This window comes from Corvus brachyrhynchos, unplaced genomic scaffold, assembly GCF_000691975.1.
Source record: "Corvus brachyrhynchos isolate BGI_N302 unplaced genomic scaffold, ASM69197v1 scaffold370, whole genome shotgun sequence".
Taxonomy (NCBI): domain Eukaryota; kingdom Metazoa; phylum Chordata; class Aves; order Passeriformes; family Corvidae; genus Corvus; species Corvus brachyrhynchos.
Window position 1 is genome coordinate 993,350 of NW_008235977.1, and position 22,660 is coordinate 1,016,009.

A 22,660-nucleotide genomic window follows, 5' to 3' on the forward strand; every position below is an offset into this window, starting at 1 on the left:
TGTTTTTGGGAAGAATACAGATAAATGGAAAAAACTGCTCAAAATTCTTAAGCTAACAAAGTGGTAAGTGCCTGGATTCAATCCTAGCAGACAAATCATATACTGCACGTCAGACTTGAGTTGTCTAGGAATTGAGGTAGAGCAATTTTTAAAAGCATTTATTACTTTTCCTATAGTTCCAATACAATAGTTCTTCCCTTTTTGGTGGCTTATTTATATCCTATAAAAAACATCTATGTGCTCTCTTGAGAAAAAAAATAAGGGGGGATGAAGGAATAACCACATCTTTGGGTACCCAGTCACCTGTGAGCCACTTGTATTTAATCTGAGACCAAATAAAACCAAACATCTTTCTGTGTGCTCAGGGAATGTCTGGGCACCTGGAAGCTGTGCACAGCAGCATTTCCTGGAGTGCTGTTTGCTGGGGTGCACAACTGCTCTCCATGCACTCACCTTGAGGGGGTCCTGGACTGCCTGTGCCCTTCCCATGGGATCAACTGGCTGGCTCAGGCAGATCTTGTGCCTGGCTCTGTGCTGCCTCTGCTCTGAGCTCTGGGCAGTCTTTTGCTGGTCGATGGCCCAAGGCTGGGGCTCCATTGGCCTTCACAGGCGTGGGAGGTGACTGAGGGCATGAACTGGCCTTCAGAACTGCACCTGCAGGTGCTGTGAAGGTGCTGAGGTGTTGGATTGGGTGTCCTTTCTGCCTGACAGTAGGAAAAGAAACAAAAGGAGAAGCAGCTTTCACTTCACTGGGGGGGAATTTTATACATGAGCCCTGTGTGTGTGTAGCTAAATAGTATTTAGAGAAAGACACACTCATACATACATATTTTAATTGGGGGGAAAAAATCCTATAAACATATGGGTTCTTCTTCCAAACCGTAAAAAAAAAAAAAAATCATTTAATAGCTGCTATAGCAGAAATATTTCTATTAATGCTTCTACTTTTCTATACTTTACATGCTGCTGCTCCTATTTGTTGTTCATGTTTTAGTCATCCAGACATATGTATTTCCCATTTCAAACCTGTGTCAGTGAAAAATAAACATGTTATGATTAGTTTAAAATGTTTTAAGATGATGAACATACTGACTAGTGTCTCAAGTTCATTGTTGCTGAGGTAAAAGTATCCACTCAATCTCTTTCCACTTAATAACCAATTATTTACTCTAGACTAAATGGATTAAAATTCCTCATTGATGAAATTTTGTTTCTATCCCGAACCTGTTAAACATGGAGGGATAAAAGCTGCATACATTTGACAGTGAGCAAATGGCATCTTAAAATCATAAACGAATCATTACAAAAAATCTCCACTTACAATATAAAGTGCAGTGATTAATTAAAGATGCAGTTTTAACTTATTTATAGCCATTAAAAAAACATCTCGGTTTTAACACAAAATAACATAAGCCAAGTCATCCAGGGGAGAGACACTGGCAGCCTGAGACTTGGGGAGCAGGCAGTGTGACAAAGCCAGCAGGGAACAGAAAATGCAGGCCACCCTTGAAACCTTTGAAAAAGTTCACAGAAGCAAGGATGGAAAGAGATGGCTCTGGCATCCCTGCCAAGACCCCCTTCTTTTTTGCTCACGTACAGACAGTGCAGGAGTGTGAAAGCCCCATCTCTCTGGGATGGCAGGAACCTGTGTGCTCACTCCTTGGCGGTGGTGCGGGTGGTGGGGAGCTGGCCAGCTGCAGAGCATGCTCTGGGTGAGTCAGCCCTGCCTCGGGCAAGGAGAGGATTCGGGTGAGGGAGAGACAGCAGCAGTTCAAGTGCAGATTTCTGCGGGCTTCCCCCTCCTTCCAAAATTTTTGGTTGTTGTTAGGCGAATGCTCGTACTGCTTGACTGGCAGGTGTGGCTTGATAGAGCCTGGAGGAATGAAGGTGGTGGGAGGCAAAGAGAGGCTCACCTGCTGAGCTGTGAGTTGGGGCTGCTGCTCCCCGGCAGGTCTGTCTTTGGAAGGCTCTCCTGAGCCGCTCCCCTCTGCCAGGGTCAGGGACACACACCAGGCACACCACGCTCCAGCCCTGCAACCGCTGGCTCTGCCTGCAAGGCACACTTGCTCAAGGCAAGAGTCATCCCCTCTGACCCGTGGTACAGTCTCAGGAGTTACAGCTGGTTCCTCCTAGGAGGAGTGGTGTAATTTACCCTTCAGAAGGGATCTGGTCTTGATTTGAAGACCTCAGGAGCTGGAAAATCACTGTTGCCCTCAGTAGTTTGTTTGAATGGTGGTTTCTCTCCCTACTAAATCCGTACCATATTCTAAGGGGAATTTGGCTTTCCCTTCCTGGTTTTTTCTTTTGTTAGGCTTTTCTGTTCTGGGTGAAAGTTCCAGGTAAGGGAGGGTATTTTTTTCTCTCAGAAGTAGCTGACCTGATCAAACAAATTTTCCTGAATTGAGGCCTTATTGCTCAGCTGAGGCTGTTTCAAGGAAAAATTTGCTTTGGCTAGTGACAGAATTCCCTCTTGTGCTCCTTTTGAGAGTCCATCGAGATAATGACAGAAAGAGAAGCTTTTGCTGAGCCTGGAATGCTCACAGACAGTATCTGTCACTGCTAAGGTATCCATAGTTCTATTCTGCATAAATGCTACATAATTGTAGATTTTCATCTCATAGCCATGAGGAATGACATTCCTTGGCATGGGGTGAAGATCTCCAATGAAATGTTCTCAGAAAAGAGACTTTATTTTTATGACCAATCTTAACATTTTAATTTGCAAGAGCAGAAATTCAGGTGGCGTTCACTACTCCTGTTACAGCACAGACTAAATGTGCCACCAGCCACTGTCTCCTCACTGAGTGACTCTGGACACAACTTTCGACCTGGGGTTTTCTGAGGAACTGACTTCCTTCAGGGTGGGAGGGGCCAGCCAAACACAAACTAAGTGCACATGCATGGACCACGACCCTTCTGAGACAGAAAGATAAATGTCCCCTGTGTGAACCCCTCCAGAGGCTGACACCAGTCTGAGCCTTATTTGAGCTGTTGTCAGCAGGCCTGTGCCTGTTTCTTAACCCATGTGCTGCAGGTCTGTGATCTCATGTTTAAATGGGTGTGTTTCATGCCACGATAGGACTGGGAAGCACTGATTTAAATGCTGGCATTGCCCCAAAAGACAACCACTCACAGAAAAGCTATTTTCTATTGCAGAGCTCATCTGTTTCCTGTCACACTTCTCTGTGCACTGCAGAGCTGTTGAGGTAGCAGGACACAGTGCTGAGGATGATGCTGCACCTTCCTCAGACACCCAAACTCAGCTGAGCCATTTTGTCCACAGTCACAGGGAGATGTCAGCCCCTCTGTCCTACTTTGACACTGTGCTTTTCTTTACAAGGATGGAAGTGGGAAAAAGTGGAAGGACCCCATGGAAGCTTGAATGAGCTGGAATGATGCTGAGAGCAACAGAGCTCCACTGTCACATCCTCGGGACATCTGCTCCTGGGATGAAATAATGGAGTAGCCTGAGCATCAGCCATGGTGCCTGAGTAGCAACAACCACCCATGATGTCCCCTAACTGCCTTCCTTACAGATACACTTAAGAGGTGACATCTCCATGGCCCAAGTTTGACCAGGTCAGTAGGACCACATTCCCTTGGCTTTGAGAGGAGAGAGCACTCTTTCATGCCTTAACAGATTGCTCCCTGTTTTACAGCCTTGGTCCATCTTTACTATATGACGAAGTACATGCTGGCACTCCTCACAGTCTCAGCTATTTATGATCAGAGATGACCAGAGAAGTGTTTGGAATGTGTTAGCCCTCGAGAGGAAAAAATGCAGCAGATTGGTCTCATTGACATGAAGGAGACTCTTGCAAGGGAGGTGGAGCAGGACGTGACCAGCAAATGCAGTGCTTCACCACAGGGTTCAGCCTTTGGTTTCTCAAACCGACCAAGTCTCCTCTGTATTTAAAGGCCATTTGTCTCTCCTATTTGTATTTAAAGGCTGTTGCAGAATATCATTCCCTTAATGGATCTATTTTCACAAGCCATTTAGCATCATTTGTTCTGTGTCAACATTGTCCTTTCATTTAATTTCCCCCACCCAGCGTCCCTTCCTGACCTCTGGCCACCCACCACCCCGTATATTCATAGACAGCAACTGCACCCCCTTGCAAGCTGGGTGTCCATGCGCCGAGCCAGCCCAGCCCTGTCCCAGCACGGACATCTGTGGCTGCCTGGGTCCGCAGTGACAGGCACGGCTGCTGCTCCCAGCGCTGCCCCTCGGCGGCTGCTCCCGGCTGGGCGAGCCCACCACCGAGCTGCTGTGCTGCCTGCGGGCAGGAGGCTGCCGGGCCCCGGGGGTGGCGCAGCCGCTGCCCCATCCCACCAAAAGCCCTGACGAGCACTGACAGAGCCCTTGGAAGGAGGTGCTCAGCCCCAGGAGAAAGAGAAGTGCTTGCAGCTGCCCCGGTAATGAATGGCTGGGGGACAGCCCAGGCAAGCCCCTATTCCAGCAACCCCCTCAGTACGCAAGAGAAAAACCAAAATGCCCCATGCAGGAGACGTAATGAAAGACCACAGCGAGTAGCTACCAGCAAGGGAGGCACATGGATTGATCACAATGGACTGGGAAGGTAGCTGGAGCCATTAGCTTCTCTCCAGATTCAGGGAGATGACAAAACATGGGCTATGAGCATACAGGACACAGACCATGGTGCAATTCCCCAGCTGAAGCCAGCTGCTCTGGGAGGAAGTGAGCCCCAGCATAATGCAGGCAGATGAACAGCATCACTCAGCCCTGCATGACCACGGGTGCTGGGTGCCCTGCCCAGGTGGCTGTGGCTCCCACACCAGCGAGCCTGGAGCTAAGGAGTTTCCATGCTGGAGAGTGAGCGGGACTGTGAGGCTGAGAGAAATAATTGGGATCTTTTCCTCATTCTTCTTGTCTTTAAAAATACTTGCATGGCAGCTGGGTGAATGCTGGTTTCATAATTGATGGACATGGTCTTGGCAATCTCCTTTTTAAGAACCGTTCCTTGTCACATAAATATCATCTATCAGTGCCCATTGTCTTTATAGTGATCTTGAGCAAACAGTTTTATTTCCAATCAGGACATCACACATTGATCTAAACACTCATCTGTAATGGATCAATTTACATTAGGAGAGCAGTATTGTAGCATTGTTGTTCATTATATTGGAAGAAGTATATGTTTAGTTACAGGCTAAAATCAATTAAACAGCCCTGTGCCTTTTGCTGTGAGAAAGTCAACAAGCCAGTCTGTCTTGGACAATTATCCAGCTACAGCTCCTCTAAAAACGGGCTTCAGCATCATCCCCTTCCTCCTGAGTTCTCAGTTTCTCCTTCAGAGACTTATTTTGGAATGTTTTTCTTCTTGTGCAGTCTAGTAAAACCCTCTCAGCTAAAATGCACATGACTGAAATGAAAGCAGTCTTACTCTGCTCTAGTGGAGGGGACTTTCCCAGGGCCAAGCAAAGCCATGCATCCAAAAGGGAAACCTACACTCTCACCAGAAGGCTGCCTGATAACACACAGTGGAATATATTGGAGACGCTGAAAAATGTAGATGATGCTGTTTGTATCTTCATAGGTGAGATCATTATCTCCAAGAGTCCCTGATTTCACTGGAGGAGAAAAGGAGGGAGTGGGAGGCGGGGAGGAATTAGTACATTGGGCTGCTGTTTCTTGCCTTACTGCAAGAGAGAAGACTGCAAGGAGTGTGGGAAACTTTCTGACAAAGGGAACATGATTTGAGCGGGTGGTGTAGTTGCAGAGAGAGCTGGAACCTGCAATTTCAAAAGCAAAACACATAGGGGAACTGCAGGGCAATACAATGATGGGATTTGAGGAGCACATCTCTTGGGGCTCTGGTGGATGTGATGGGGGCAGAGGAAGGTATTACCTGCCCCAGCCCCCTGTCAGAGGCCTGTGGCAGAAGGGAAGATGTGCTTGTGCCCTGCCTGCTGTGCTTTGTCACCACCACAGGCCAGAAGCAGCTGGACTCTGGGCTGCCATGCAATTTCCAACTGGCTCCTACTGCTGCCTGCCAGCTGCCAGCAACTGACCAAGCTCTCGGGACAACATGGTACTGCTGGGAAGGCCAGGCTAAACCGTGACACTGTGACACTTGATGACTGTAATCAAGGTTTTTGCTTTTCCTTGTGTAAAACCCGGTAAAAGTTATCAGCAGGGGTAGACTCTTATTTTGTGGTCAGAATCCCCTCATGACCTGGCCTGTGCTGTGAAGGGCTTGTACAGCATTCCTGGTTTATATATATATGTGTGTGGATGTATATATGCTTTTTTTTGGCTTGAGGCTTCGCCCACTCCTTTCCTACCACTGAGGCCATTCCATAATCTTACTCTTTCATTATATGCACAAAACACTGCTGCAATGCTAGTAATAATAATGAGAAGGAATAGCAGATATTACAAAGCTTATTAGGAAATTGATCTTTGATTTGCTCTTGAATAAAAAGGCAGACCTCAAAACTGCTGGAGCCATTCAGTTAATTGGTTATTGGCTCTCTTGAGTGATTGGTCAATTAGCCTTTGGCATCCATGAAGGGAAATGCTTCATTCAGGTTTTCTCAGAGCCTGTTTGTGTAGCATAAGGTGGACTGAGCAGGAGAGGTTCCCCATGGTCTGAATCCTGCTCTTGAACTGGCACCAAAAGGGCATTTTTGCTGTACCCCAGCCCTCCGAAAAGGTGGATGCTGTTAAGTGGGAGACTCTGCCCCAGGGAGTGCCCTGCAGGAGGACAGCAAAAGCCAGAGGGTTTTGGGGAGGAGCACAGCAGTTTCCTCCAGGGTGACCTTCACCCAGCGCGCCCATAGCCCGGCGCTCCCGCGGGATGAGCAGTGCCAGCGTATCAGCGCTGTCGCCGGCTGTGCGGATGGATGCCCTGTTGCTTGGTCACAGGAGGTCTGCAAACTCACTAATCACTACTGCTCTGATTCCTGCAGCATTTCCAGGGCTGCGCAGAGCCACACAGCTGACGCCATTTAGTGGCTTTTCCTCCAGAGTGCTCCGTCCTGCCCTCACCGCTATGGCTTGCCAAAGGGTTCCAACACTTGCATTGCTATGAGGCAGACACTGTAATAATAGTTGGTTACATCCAGAGAATTCAGTTCAGATTTTCAAACCTCATCAAATAGTTAATGACTGACTATTTCAACACAGCAGTTCCTGCAAGACTTGGGAGAGAAGAGAGAGAGGGAGATGGAAAAGTTATTCATGTCCCATCTGTCTGGAATGCTTGTCCCCTCCCTCCCACTCACTGAGTCACTTCCTCCCTCTATATATCACTTAAATTTTTTCCTTTCCCCTTTACCTTATGATTAACAGGCATTTACCCTCTGCAAATTGTTTCTTTTTTAATGATGCATGATCAATGTTAGTTAAGGCTCTATGGATAAAAAGAATGTATTGTCTTGCAAATGCATGTATGGGGTAGAATGCAGCATATACTACACGTATGGCCGTGTAAAGGAACACATCAACCCCTGCAATACCCAGCTGGTGATCCAGCCTTCCCAGCTGAGCTATAGAACTCGCAGTGTAGTGCCCTGGCTATTTTGTCCCCCTGCCCAAAGAACAGCGGTGCGCTGGGAGAGGCACATTGCTCAAACTGTGAGGTGAAGGTGTTTTAGAGCAGCGGCTCAGCCTAGGAAAGGGTTCACTCAGCTCTAGAGCCTGCCCCAGGTGGGGCTTAAATGCCTCACTTAAGTGCCTCAAGGTGTGTTTGTGAGGAGGCTTGGCTCGCTCAGCCCACTGCCTTGCTACCAGGGCTTGAGGCAGCTCTCTTAGCAGGTGGTCAAGGGCTCAGAGGAGAGTGTCAGGGAAAGTAAGAGAGAGAGGTGGTCTCCTGGGAGCTCTGCAGCCTGTGGATATGTGCTGGCCTGCCACGGCAAGCAGGGGAGACTGGGATACCTACAGCATTCTGATGGAGGAGCAGGAAAGGCTACAGAAGGTGAGAATGCTGGCGGGTACATCCTGGAAGCAAACGGGGCTAAGAGGAGGAGCCTGGATGCCTTCTGAGCACAGATGTGAGATGGTGGGGGTGGCTCTCTAAGCTGTAAAATAGCTGAAGGCTAGAAAAAGAAAATCCTCCTTGGACAGGTTATTTGAGTTACTTGAAGTTTCCCAGTGAAGGGAGAGAACATGAGGTCCTATGTTATGTAGTGCAAAAACATTGTATGTGTTCATGTGCTTCAGCCATTTTGCATGTGGCTCAAAGGGAGGGTGTTTATCTTCCTGGCACCTTGTTATTGTGATGATACAGGATGGTTTTGTTCTCCAGGGATGTCAGGCTGACACTACTCATTTAAAAAAAAAATGTTCTAAAGGCAAACACTTGAGCAGCTATCTGTGGCTGGGGGGAGTCCCCATCCCACAGAGACACCAGCATCACTGTGTCCAGCTGTCAGTTGCTGTTATTTTTGTGATCATCTGCAATAAGGTTCCACCATCTTTTCTGGTTCCTGTCAGCTGTCCATAAGCTGATGGCTGATGCAATACCTAGGTAGCGCATCCATTCTGGGATGCACTGAAGGATGGGGCACAGATGTGTCACAGAGCCTCTGCAAAGAGCCAGCTTGGCTCCTGCTGGAGGCTTTAGCTGTGTGTGGGTCCTGCTGGTTCTGTGCCTGCCTCCCACTTCAAGAAGCTCCCTGCAGGGGTGCCTCCATGCTGGGCTGGCACTGATCCTTCAGTGCTGCTTTTTTTTTTTTGGCTTTGACTTTGTGTCCTGTGAAAGAAGCTGTCCTTGCCCCAGACCTGTGTGTTCTATGGTGCTGGGACTGGGTACATGAGCTATGGCCAGGCCTCTGAATATTTGGTATCTGAGAAATGACTTTATTTTATACATGTTGGTGATGCTGCAGGTGGGCTGAGGCAGGTCGAGGAGCCAAGGGTGGGCCTGTATTTACTGTAACTTCACAAATCATGAGCTGAGTGCACTGAAACCCCAGCAGCCTCCCTTGAAGAGCAGGACCGGAGAGGAATATGTGGGTCTTGTAGCTTTTATGATATCTAATAGATTGTAAAATGGCCACTGAATTTTATTGCATTTGTGGGAGACTTGATGAGTCCAAGGATGGCATGCTGTGTTACTGGAAGTCAAATAACCACTGATGCTCCTGTTGCAGAGTGGCTTTTTAAAAGGGAAGTTTGTTAGTTTGCTCTCCCATGCCTTTGCTCTGATGGGTAGCTATACATTCTCCAGAAATTCTTTCTTCCATTTTATCTATTCTTCTTCTATTTTTGGAAACAATTCTACGTGTATGAATGTGGGGACAGTATGGCTACCCTTGTATTATGTGGCAAATTAATTATTTCATTTGCCCCAGGGCAACCATTGGAAATAAGACAATAACATCAGTTGTTTATTTCCCTGAGAGATGTTAATGATTACATTAACTCTGAAAAGTAATTCTTCTATCTGGCCTACAAAAACTTTCATAGTTCTATGCAACAGCTAGATATCTTTAGGTAGTGTATGGCATGCAAAAAGCTAAGCTCTGTAATGTTACTGTGCAGATAGATTTGGCTCCTGGAGAACGACTTTAGCCTAAGATTTTAGTACTGCCAGCTGGCAGAAGTGATCATATATGTGAAACTTTAGGCTGAGCCAGAAAAACCTGAGTTCAAATCTCTTGCCAGGGATTGTAGGATAGAATGATTAACCTGATTTTATATTTTTGGATAACTATCAAGTGCCCGAATATTTGTAGTAATAAATGCCTTCCATATGTGCTGATACTGCATCCATGGAGTGCAATAGCATGATACGGTTATTGTCTTACTTGAAGACACTAATTATAACTAATCCTATAGGCATGCGAATCATGAAACACTGGCCCAATTTCTGCCAGCTTCTGTGAGATGCATCTGACTTTGCTCATGGGAACAATGCAGGTCAGCACAGAGCTCAAGGCAAAATTCCAAGAGAGCTGGGGATCCTGAGGTCTCTTTTCAGAAGAAATACAGGTGCTTGATATTTAAGCACTTAAAGATGCAGGTGGGCACTTCACCAGCTTATACCTTCTGAGACTTCCTTGTAGGTGTCTTAAAGTGTCAAGATGCCACTGAAAATAAAATCCTAATCTTACAAGCCACTGTTACGTAGCCGTGTGATCTGCCAAGTCAAAATTGGCAAGGGGCTCTCAGGTTCCTTAATTTGTTTGGTGCTTGCTAAACTGGCATGATAACCAGGCTTGGAGCACTGCTGGTGCCCATTGGGTTGTGTGGTACTGAGGATGCTCAGCTACTGCAGGGACAGTGCTTCTCTGGGAATGTGATGTTTTGCCAGGTCAAGCTCTGAAACACACCTTAATGGAAAAAACCTCTTCAGTGAATGACCATAGATCTACTTTCTGGTTGGTAAGGAAAAGCAACAGAGGAACTGTATGAAGGTTATAATGTTGTAATAAGAAGGCTATAAAAACAGAGAAAGAGAGACTAAACCAGCGTTCCAGTAGTTTTCCCCTGAAAGAGGTAAGCCCGCCCAGCCGTCTTGCTTTTAAATACTGACTACTGCATATGTTTTAAACCAAAAATAATACCTTTTGATTGGAAATGTTTCAATAACATTAGTTGTGCATTTTATTGAGGCAGAGGTTACAATTATTAGAGTCACCAGGAATTTCAGACATTTAAACACAGCCTTTATTTCTCCAGAGTAAACCACATCCCTGTGCGATTATTCTTCTATCTAAATGCCTTCAAACCAAGTCTTAAACCAGATCTGACATTTGTTGCTGGTGGTCCCTTGTACAAATTGGCCCTTGAAGTGAACATGTGGGGTTAAACAAATGCCAAGGAGATGGGACTGGATGCTGAGGGATCCCTGTGGGTGCTGAGGGAGGCAGAGCCTGTGCAGGATGGAGCAGGCAGCCCTGGGTAGATCATGTGTCTTTGAGAAAGCTGCTGCCAGTCTGGTCAGGTACTGTAGTCTGGGCCCTGCAGACTTTGAAAGAATAAGGAGAAGGGTTTGTCTGGTCATGGAAACTGTTCCTTCAGCCATGCAACCTCTTTATGGCTTTTCTTTTAGCTGGCTTCTCTCCAGGAAGCCAGCAACTGCATCTGTGGCAGAGAAGGGACTTGGCTCAACAACCAGAATGTCCCACCCAGCATGCTCTGTGTTTCCCCCTAATCTTTTCAGCAAATGTTTTTGGAACTTTAATTAAAAAACTGAGACTCTTAAGGGGCCTCTAAGGCCTGAATCCCCTTTGTTTTCTGGCCTTCCTACATCCTCTATTGGCAGCAGGGAGACAGGCGTTTAAGCAATTTCCATTTCAATTTTTTGATGCTTCCAGGAGAGCACATGTAAGAATTTGGGTCTAAAAGTCCATTAACAATGATGACGACAAACTTTGAAGCCAAAGGAAGTGTCCAGCTTACAACCTAGGTTGGGACGTAAGGAGGTGAGAGTTTGTTCAAGAGGTGACTCGAGAGAGCCGTAATACAAGAGGAATTCTCCTCACCTGGCCAAGGAAGTTTCAGCACCTGACTACTTAAATCTCCAGCAAATGCTTGCTGACTTGGAGGGAGCAGGATTAGGCTCATGGTGGAGTGCAAGAACGATAATTATGATTTCTGCCCTCTGCTGTCTGTATCGTCTGAATGTGTTTTTGCCTGTGTACTCTATAAGAAAAGATGCTGAGAAATCTGAACTGGGATGTTGGTATCCCCAGAGAGAGGACATTGGGGTTGCCATCGCACCCTAATAGTCTCGTCACATAGCACTTTGTTACTGGTTGTGCACTTCTCCAAGGTCTGGGCTTTCTGATCCTGTCTGAAGTGTGTGTGACATCTTCTTTTCCCCAGGACAGCATCACACTGACTGCTCAATCCCTACCCTCCTCTTCCTCCATAAACCCCCAACAATTTTTAGGAGAAACATTGTTCTTGCTTATCCTTGCGGTGATGATGAGCCTGCAATAATGAAGGAGCAGAGCAAAATACAGAGCTCTTGCTCTAGTGAAAAAGGTGAGTGTGCAGCCATTGCTCATCTGAGGGCAAGCAGGTTTCTGGCAAGGCTGTGTGTACTAGTACATAGAGTTTATTCTACACAGTGGGCCAGGTCTGGAGTGCACTGTCAATTAAGAGCAGCAATTCAAAGTGATTCACAGCAGATTACACCAGCCTCTCTCTTGATGGAGCACACTCTGGTCCTGTGCCTGCAGGTGCTGCACAGACTGCCAAGCCTGGAGCTAGCCTGCAGTTATGCTGTCAGCCTTGCTCAGATCTAATGCTTTATGACAACTGTCTACCTGTAATGTGATAATGGGCTGAAAACCTCTGCAAAATTGATAGGGTCTCTTGCAAAGAAGGAGAAACTTATAATGTGGCAGGCCTGATCCCTTTCTTAAGGTCCGCATGAACTGCAAAGATTTCTTTGCAGCTGGCAAGTCTGACCGCTCTACCGCTCCTGAGAGAGCGTGACTGTGTTGGTGTCTGTGAGGGTGCTGACCTCCTACTTTATTCCAGTGCAGGGGAAATGACCTGTCGCATTTTCAGGCACTTTAAATCTGTTTTTAACTTTGAATCCTAAAATACTGTTGGTGTCTACCTGCTAGAGCTTCATCCATTCTGTACCCATACTTTTCATATTCTAGATAAAATCATCTTCGGCCTGCAAAATGTTTCCAGGGTTTATACACTAAGTTCGTTCTGTTTAATCCCTAAAATACAAGTCATTATCTAGAATGATTAACAAGTAGTGTTCTAAAAGAAATTATGCTTAACATTGTGTAACACAGTCTTTATAGAAGAGGCCAGATTCCTACCCGCCTTTTTCTAGTGTGATCCAGGAAGAGCAGCCATGACTTTGTGCTAGATCGGTGGTGAGAGCTGGGCCTAAAACATCCTGATGTGGTTTCAAACCCTCCAAGCTTGCTATCCAGGTAAAAGCACTGCAGCTAGGAAGTTGCAGCTGTGGGAGGGGTCATCTTCCTGGCTCTGGAGAGGCCCAGGTATGTTCCCTGTGAGCTCTGCAGCTGATGACCAAGATAGTGACAACACTGTGCCTAGTTCCTGGTGCAGGACTTGATGGCAACTGAAAGCTCTTTATGTAGCCAAAGTGTTGTCATTTTAGCTGATGTAAGTAGCTGCAGCTGGTCCTGTTCCAGGTGCGCAGCTTCCACCCCAGCTCAAGCGGGCCCAGGGCTGGCACAAGGTACTGGCAAGGCAGGCACCTGCGTGAGGAGAGCAGAACAGCTGTGGTCTCCTGAGGCACTTTGCCGGTGTGGGGAACTGGCCAGCACAGGTGGGGGTGGCTGCCGGAGTGAATGCCAGGGCTTTGGGAGGGATCAGGGAGATGGGCCCTCAGGGCCTGCGCCCCACACCAGTGCTCCGGCCCTATCCTTGGGTGTGCTGTGGCAAAGCCAGGAAGCAGCTCTCGAGGCTGTGGACTGTGCTCTCCAGATCAGGGTCCCCTCCAGAGAAAACAGGGATGTTTACGCAGAACACAGCTATCCTAACAGCCATGTGATAATTAAGAGGCTGGAGGCTGCTGGACAAACCCTTCCCTGCAACCTCCTCATCCTCCAGAGTGTAGGCCCCCATGGTAGCTCTGACCCCTGTGCCATTCCCTGCCACATCTGTGGGCTTATCATGCTTCCTAAAGAGCCCGTAAACCCATTAGCTCTGGGTAAATGATCCCTGGGCTGTCTTTAGAATAATTAAAACCACAAGGCAAACAGTTACTCTGGACTATCAGCAGCATATCAACAAAACTTGTGTCTTGAAATGTGTGTTCAATTTCTGTTATTAAAAGGCACAGAGCCATATGTGAAACGTTATCATGCATCTTTGTGAAATTAGCAGAAGTATTTGGACAACCATTTTGTCTCTATCAAAACAGTGCCTTATTATTTTTTCATACGGTGTAGGAAGGTGAGAGAGCCTTATGAAGGCAGGAGGGCTCAGGCAGGCAATTTGACTTCTGCAGCCCCTGACCATGTCTGTCTGCTGCACAGAGGCACACACTGTCTGGGGAGCCTGGATGGTGCTGGCCGTGAATGGGGAAAGAGGAACAACATGAAGAGTCCTGTGCTGCTTTTAATCCTGAAACCCAGGACTGCAGGTTTGATAAACTCCTTAATTGCTTTAATTTGAGTGAAGCTTTTACAGTATTTGCCAAATTTAGTTGCCATAAGGGTCAATAGAAGCTTGACTATTGATTCAGTTGGAAAAGAAAAAAGACCAATGCTGAATGTGCTTTGAAATTCCCACCACTTCTGCTTAAGAACATATGTTAGAAAAAGTGATGTCACTTCTGACTGCTTATAAACTTTCAAAATAGCATTAGACCTTCTAAAATAAAAAAATTCTAGTCCTTAGCTTTTTGAACTATCTCTTGGAAATGGCATCAAAACTGCAAACTGCTTAAGAGCAAGGTTTCCTGAAGGAAAGGGAAAAGGAGGAGGAGCTGCTTCTGATTAATAGTGACCAATAATTGTGGGCAAGGTCAATATGTGTCATACAGCCAGTCTTGAAAAAAAATATGGTGTGAAGTGTTTTTGCACTTAATAAACATTTTAAAAAACACTTCTGAAACTAAAAAGGCCCCCAGATTATTGATCTGTTCTGTCAGTGCATTTTGCAATTGACACTAGCATACAGGTCCTTCCTGTGGACCAAGTGTCTTTAGTTCTGGCTTTGTGTGGCATAAAGAGGACATAGTTGGAGTCTTTCTTGCAATTATCTGGTTTCAAGGGTGGTGAAGACAAGGAAGATCATATTTGGAGAAGATGATCTTCAAAGAAAATGCTGGGGCTTCTTGTTAGGCCTAGTTATCAGCCAATGGATTGAGATAAGGCAAACAAAACTGTCTGCTTAGTCAAATTGAGCAACAAGATCCCTTGATTGTCAGAGCTGAATCAGCAAATATAAAAAAGCTAAATATAGCCAACCCTACACTTACAACCCACTTGTGGTTTTCACGCTGACAACCTAGTCACTAAGTATAAATGGTCCTCCCACTACTGGTTTGTCTGTGTCTCAGGTTATATTCAGGGGTATGACTGCATCTAGCAGTCTTAGCTGTTTTTTTTAAACTGAACAAGTACATTGGAGCTTTCTAACAGTGCCAAGTATTTCTGCTAGAATATATTCTGGAGGGTTCATGTAATAACAAATGCATGAAGGATTTCTGATATGAAAAGACTCTTGCCTATAGTAATTTCTTAGCTCCAAAGTAGGATTAGTTTAGTTCTATAAATGCTTAAAATCTGAACCCGTATCTCTCCAAACATGCAGTGGCCAGAACTTCAGGCTGTTGATACATCTATATTATAGACAGTAGGTTTAGCATACATACTAATGTGTGATATGAGCCCTGATTACACCAACTCAACTCTCCTCTTTATTAATGTAGAGCAGTGGCTTTTCTCCTTTCTCTGGAGAGCTGTGGATCCTGACTGAAATTTGACACTTTGCTTTTCTGAGAGAACCTTTTGTGGATCCTTACTGAGCAGCTCACAAATGCATAAGGTTTAGTGGACCAAAGTGAATCAGAAGACCAGAGATAAGCTTCCGAATTAACAATTTAGCTATATTTGTGTGTTAACAGCTGTTGATATGTAATTTGCACTGGTAAATGAATGTATAGTCATTGTTTTGTGCATCAGTCTCTTTTACACATTATGCAGTGCCAAATGCAGTGACTTTAGGATTTTTGCTACTTGGAAAGGCAACTGAACAAAAATGTTTTCAGAGACACCTTTGGAGTCCATCACAAATACCACCTGAAGCTCATATGAAATTATACAATAAGCTGCCAACACCTCTCTAAACATCATGGTTAGCAAAAGGTTGACATGTTTTAGGGTGTAGAGAGAAAATCATACTTTGTGTAAGTTCTGGAGGCTCAACAGCCATTAGATTCCTGTGCATTCCCTTGCGTGACATCAGGCTAACTTGCAAAATGCAGTAAGATTTCTGCTTTCACAGAAAGACCTTTTCTCTGGTGCTGCCACCATAGAACTAAGGAAGGGGAAACACAATCCAAGGCTGTTGCAGCTGTCCACCAATCTGAAGATGCCATGGCATGAAGCATGTTTTGGTTTTCACCAAACCAAGCTTACTCAAATAGTGTGCCTTGTCCAATGTCCTTGTACTGCTCTCAGGTATTTCGTGTGCTGCTTACCAGTGAGTGCTGTACTGCAGCCCATTCTCCCTCCAGCCCAGCCATGAGAAATCCCTCCTTGTCATCCATCCTGTAATGTGACTGAGTGGTAATTAATTGGCAGGGGTTGTACAGGAAAGCTGACTGAACAGCTCAGGGACAGGACCTAGGCACAAGACTGCATTTCCAGCCTTGGGAAAACGTGGGGAGAAGAATCAGGAGAGTGAGAGAGAGGGAAAAATCCACTGAAGTGTTACAGGGTAAATCTCTACCTTCCTTTTCTACTGGGTGCCTAGGCAATGGAACTGGAAATAGTTGCCGAAGAACAAATACTTTGGGAGAAATAAAATGCATGCAAGGTGTGTGTTTCAAGTAGCTAATGCTGTAGTTGGCAGTGAGCTCTTTCACGGGACTACCAAGCAGGAAGGGGACAGAGCTCAGGCCTAAAGAAGCAACTCTTACGTTTTCCACCTACATCAGGGAATGATCCAGTCACCAGTTTCTGCAGCTGTTCCAGCTTCTGCTGCCTTTTGAATGCTTCTCCACAAATCTTTTCCATGCCAAAAGTTTGCAGCTGCAAGTTGTCTGAATGCCTTTGCAGCTGGGAGATGGTCCACCTGGGTTTCAGCCCCCCTCTTGCCCCAAATGCAGGCACTCTGAACAGCATGATCACCTCTGGTATATTGGCACTACTGATGTGGGTTCTGTTGCTCTTTTAGCCTCTGCAAGATAAGTTTTGCTCTGGGTGTGGTGTCTCAACATGAGTATCCAAAAGGAGCAATAGCTTCATCAATTTATCTATTATAGAACTTAAATGCCTGAAGTATAAAATACCATAATTCCCAAGAACCGAAGCTGAAGTGTCAAAACATCTCCAGCTGGGACAAAGTTAACAGAGTCTGATAAGCTGCAGTTTGGCTCTGTTTGCAGTGGAGATACCAGTCTGGAAAACTGCCCAGTGTGCTGTTGCAAGAGACCTGTAATTAGCATGTGACCACCACTCGTAGCGTATCTGAGGTAAAAAACCCTCCTGACAAAGCTCATCTCTCTTCAGTTGCTGCAGGCTCTTGATCTTTAGCTATTTACAAAGCTGTGGGTAGTCTTTTAATTAAAGCTCCCAATTATGCATTTGACAGAGATTCTGAAGGCCAGCCAGTTGTAATGTTGGATGCCTACTGATCATGGAATGTCTCTGCAAATTTACAGCCCTGTGATCCACCCTGTATCAATATTATAGTTGGATGTCTTCTGCAGTTGTGTATAATCAGCATCTTATGAAATCCACAGCATCCCTATATGCTATGTGTAATAGTTTCTAGAGAGCTGGATCACAGTGTAAGTGCTGCATGTATGGGGGAGTGGAGGCAACTGTTACTGGTAGCACCTACAAAAGGGATTAAGCCTCACAAGGGGACACTAGGGAATCTCTCAGGGAAACAAATCCTTTGAGATGCTCTAGCTGGACCAGCTCTTCTGCAGCAGGCCTGTACTTAGTAGGAGTGAGTAACCAAGGATGTCAGGGGTGCAGTGAAAACACCGTTTTCAACACAAATCCAAAACACAGCATGTTAAAGCTATGATGGAGAAAATTAACCCTATCCCAGCCAAACCCACTATTGCCTTCTGAAGGGAGAACTTGCAGTTGCTGCCTCTGTTTTCGCTCCGTGAGTGCTGTAGTTACACCCCAGCTGACCTGCAGGCAGGCTGGGGGCTGGCTGGGGTTCGAACACATGCACAGAGCAGCTTGCTGGAGCAAGATGGGAGTGGGACAGCAGCAGAGCTGCCTTAGTTTTTTGCAGACCAAGTAATAAGCCTGGACAGAGCACCCTGCTGGATTTCAGGTCCCCAGAGGTCTTGGGTGTCTGCCCTAATCTGAATTGCACAATTCAAACATTCACCACCTTTGCCAAGTGCAACTAGGTGATGGAGAATCAAAGCTAGAAATGTTCTGTATTTCTCTGTTTGGGGTAGCTGTAGATTCTGCTTTGCATTTACAATGTAGGCACCTGGAAGTAAAGGGTATAGAGGCTTTCTCTGCTCTTCCCAACAAAGGAAAGTTTCAGGTTCTCGCAGCTAAACCTCAGTATGAAGCAGGAGAGCCCTGGTAATGTTGCAGCTGTATCAATTTGCCTCATTCAGAACGTATTACAAAAAAGTTTAGGGTTTAGAAAGAAAAGATGTGTCTAAAAATTATCTCTTCATTTGTGTTTATTATAATATTGTGTAAAATGCATGCTCAATTGCTGCTGAATTGTTATAATTAATTACATTATACCTTGAACAACTGGTAAAAATGTGTACGTGTTAGAGCTGGACCTGGAACTTCATGTCTGAGGGTGCTTGTGTTGTCTGGGAATTCACGCAAGGCTTTGAGGCACCAAGTGCTTCGCAGTAAAATATCCTTTGAAATAATTTGGACTCCAGCAAAGGAGCTAATACACACCACCACCATCCTCAGAAACACCCAAACCCCACGTTGAGTATCAGTCAGTGCTGTCAGGAATGCACTAGCAGGAGCTCTGGTTCTTTGATGCTACTTAAAGCCAGACATATTTGTAGCTTTGTTTATAGTTCTTTCATATATTTGAGGGTGTTTCACCAACTATTGACAAGAGAACCATATCTCTGCTAAAGTCCTAGCCAGAATGTATTTTTCCTCCTACACTTGTTTCTTTGGGGATTTGGCTTTCCTCTTCCTTTAACACAAGCTTTAAATCCTAACAACTGAGTACATCAACGGATCACCAGGAGAACCAATGTTTAGGCTGTACTAAAGCATAAACTAGTCTTCCACCTGCAGAGCTGTGTAGAGCTGGGAACCTGAATTCATAGCTGCTCCTAAGTTATTCTACAAACATCTTGTGCTGCACCAGGGAGATAGCCAGCTCCACTTGGCAGGGGGGTCCCACTGACTGCAATGCCCCTTCTGGGCCTGCAGTGGCTGGGGGATACGTCTGCAGTGGCCCTTAGTGCAGGTGTGGCACTGTTCGGCTCCTGCAGCCTTCCTGGCTTCGGCAGCAGATGTGGGAAGTCAACACAGCCTGAGAAGATGGCTAAAAGGATAGTAACAAACAACAGAATGTTCAATGAGGTCCCACCTACAGCCCTATATCTGACTTGCTGAAATGGTCTGGCTGTGTCTGTGTGGGTGATGGATGTGCCCCTGCACTGTCTCCTAGGCACACACACTCTCCTAGGCACACACACTCCTAGGTCACTCTGGAAGTCCTCCCACTGGGTGCCTGGCTCCCTGCACAGACCTTTGGGCTGTTGTTGAACTAAGATAGTTCTGTTACAAAGGCAAGTCCCTCCCTTCTGTGTTGAGAATCCCTGTTATCCCCAGAAGCCTGAACTGCAGTCTCCTTTACTGATATTTTCCAAATTTCATGCTTCAAACTCTGTTTTGGAGTTTTCAGTTGTCCACTTCCCATGCCAAAAGGGGGAAGTTGTTACTCTGTTTGTCCATTTTTAGAGTTGTCCATTGTCTGACATGAGACCTGTAGCCCTTAGGAACTCTCAGCAGTTCCAGTATGTCAGAGTGCTTCTTGGTACAGGAATTTTGTAACATCCACCAGACATCGCCCCTAGCTGGTCAGCCACCACCAAAGTGCCAGCTGGCACAGTGATATTCCTCTGGAAGCCAAGGGCTTCCAGGTAGTGTGACAGTCAGCCTGGGTCTCAGTTGGGCTCTCAGGCTTTGGGAGAGAAGGGAAATGGCAACTTATGCCCTCTTCTGCTTCATGCTCCGGTTCGCCTCAGATCTCCCATTTAGCAGAATAGGTACTTTTAATGTGGTTTCAAATTGAGGGTCACAAATTACTTGTCAAGCGATTTGCCCATATTATGTTGCACTTTAGACTTTCATTCTCAAAGGTGAACATTGGTATATTTACGATCTTCTGAGGGAGAAAACCAGAATTTAATAGGACTTGCTAAATAGAGCAAATGAGGCTGCAGTGCACTTTCCCTCTGTTATATATTAAACTGGTGTTATTAAGTGTTAACTTAACAATGCATTGTATGGACAGCTAAAAGGGGCCAGGAAAAGTCTTTGTGTAAAACATGTAAACAGCTAGGGTTTTTTTTTTTTTTTTTATTGGAATCATTAACAGCACTGTAGTTAAATCCTTTGTTTTCAGGGCTGGTTTAAATAGCAGCATTGTGATTTTTTTTTTTTTTTTTTCATATGGAGGCTTTAATACATATAAAAAGGTTTAACAGAATAATTCAACTATGTATGTTTTAAAGGTTTTGTAGTTTTTTTAAAAAAATGATTTATTAAAATTTTCTCTGGTAAAAAGCTAGTATTGTCTAAGGCCAGTTCAGGAGAAGCATGTTTAACGTGTCAATTTCAGTGATGCTAGTAATACAACCCAGTGGTATTCACTCATTTTAAGTATGCACATAAAGGTGAAGATGCATAGGAATTGAGAATGAGTTCTTGAGATGAGTCCTGTGGGACTTAAGTGACCAATGTCCATTAAATTTCAAATATTTGGGTATGTAATGCCACAGGTTTTCTGAGGGAGTGCTCAGCTAGTTTGCACCTTAGCATCTGTACCTAAGCAAAGAGCAGATTTAACAATGCAAAGATATGTATCATTAAACTATAGTGCATTACACTCAGTCCTGAGGGCATTCCCTGTGGTTTTTATCCAGACCAGACTCCAGGCATTGAGTATTTATGGATTCTGTCTCAGTGCAGCTTTCCTTTCCAAGAGGAGGGATTTTCTGCTCTGGTGTAGCCCTGCTGCCCTTGAGCACTTGTCATGTTGGCTTCCTGGTCAGAGCTGAGGATGCCGCCTTGGGAGTTCTGACTTTCTACTTCAGCTTTAGCATGTTTCAAAAAACCTCTTTCAAACTGAAATGACATATATAAGTCAAACTTAAAAAGTAATGTTGGGGACCCTGTCCCAGCTGGTATTCCCAGACAAGTTTGGGGTCTGGCCACTCTGAGGGCTACTGTAAATCTTTCTCTGGACAGACCACTTGCATGTCAGCGGATGGCAGAGAGGTGGACCAGGATGTTTGGATTGGTTTTTTTGATCTTTTTCTTCTTTTTCCCCTCTTTCAGGCCCCTGTTCAATCCCAGTGAATTGCTATGGCCGTCACAGCATAGGCAGCCCACAGGGCTGCCAGACACACTCATGAATGCCAGGCTTGCCAGGGCCCAGCATGTTGCAGAAAGCCCTTGAGGACTGAAACTTGATGGTGGTGGGATTTCAGGATCCCCACCCACAGCCCTGGAATTGCCTTTCCACTTCACACCAGCTTTAGCAGTGGTGACACAGGTCAGCCCCATACGTGGCTGAGACACAAGAGGGTCTGTCTTCTTTCCTTCTCTGTACATCCTTGTGTTGCACTCACTATTATTCCTGTTTTTTTCCTCCTTTCTTTCTCCTACACGTGCACCTGGCCGTTGCTGCCTTCCCCATGTGCAGATGGGGCTGTTCAATAGCCTATGTTTGTGGAACGAGCTAATTTAAACACACACATTTGTCTCTTATATAAATGTGTTTATATTGTTTTTATGTGCTTCTGCATAAAAGCTGGATCAAATAAACCTGAGCCCTGGGAAGGGTAGTAGCATCTGCTGGATAGGACAGGCTGCTGGGACTCAGTGGCTGGGGTTAAGGTAGAAGCTCCTCACCCGAGCAGCTGCTGACTGGGCAGTAAAGTACCTGCACAACCTCATCAAAATGCTCTTAAATAAATGTAGGTTGAGCTGGTGAAACCCTTTCTGGAATTGGTCAAACATCGGAGGCTGTGTTGTACAGGCAACTGGGGGAACTCGGAGCGCTTTTCTGGCAGGAGCTTTGAAAGGGTGATGGTGTAGGAGGTGGCTTGTGGTCCCTTCTAGAAGCACTGGTGTGAGTTACCTCTGCCAGAGGTCGTGGCTCCCCTGTGCACTCCTACAGCAGCCACTCCTGCACATCCCCCTAGAGCAGCTGCCAGGGAGCAGAAAAGGCACTGGTGGGCACCAAGAGGCAGAGGGAGAGTGAATATTACCCTCTTTCACTTGGAGAGGATGTTTGAACACCTAAGAACAAATATCTTAATGGTGCAAGTGGAGGAAAGACAATATAGAAAATGTCCCTGTCCTTTCTCTGCCTTTCTGGAAACACTTCAAAAGGAATGAAATGGGCAATCAGGAAATGATTCTGCAAAATACATTCCTGATCTATCAGCAAAGTCAAATGAAATTACCTAAACAATTTAGAGATTAGGAACATTGCAGAGCTCAAACCCTTCCTTGAGGGAGGTACACTCACAGTTTGTATTTACTGGAGCATGAAAATACAATTTATTTCAGTAGGAGACAGACTTTCCAGGCAGGGCTGGGTTCCCTCCAGGAGGATCTGAGATTTCTACAGAAGGTGTTTGACGGGTGAGGTCTGTGTTTCCAAGGTTATGCTAAAGGAGCCAGGACAATGGCAGTAACTGATATCCCAGATAATTTTAGGGACTCGCTGCAGAAATACCTCCCCACAGAGCTGTTTACTGGGTTCCCTGGACTTCAAACAGACTTCATTTCATGCTAGAGCCAACAGGATTCTTTG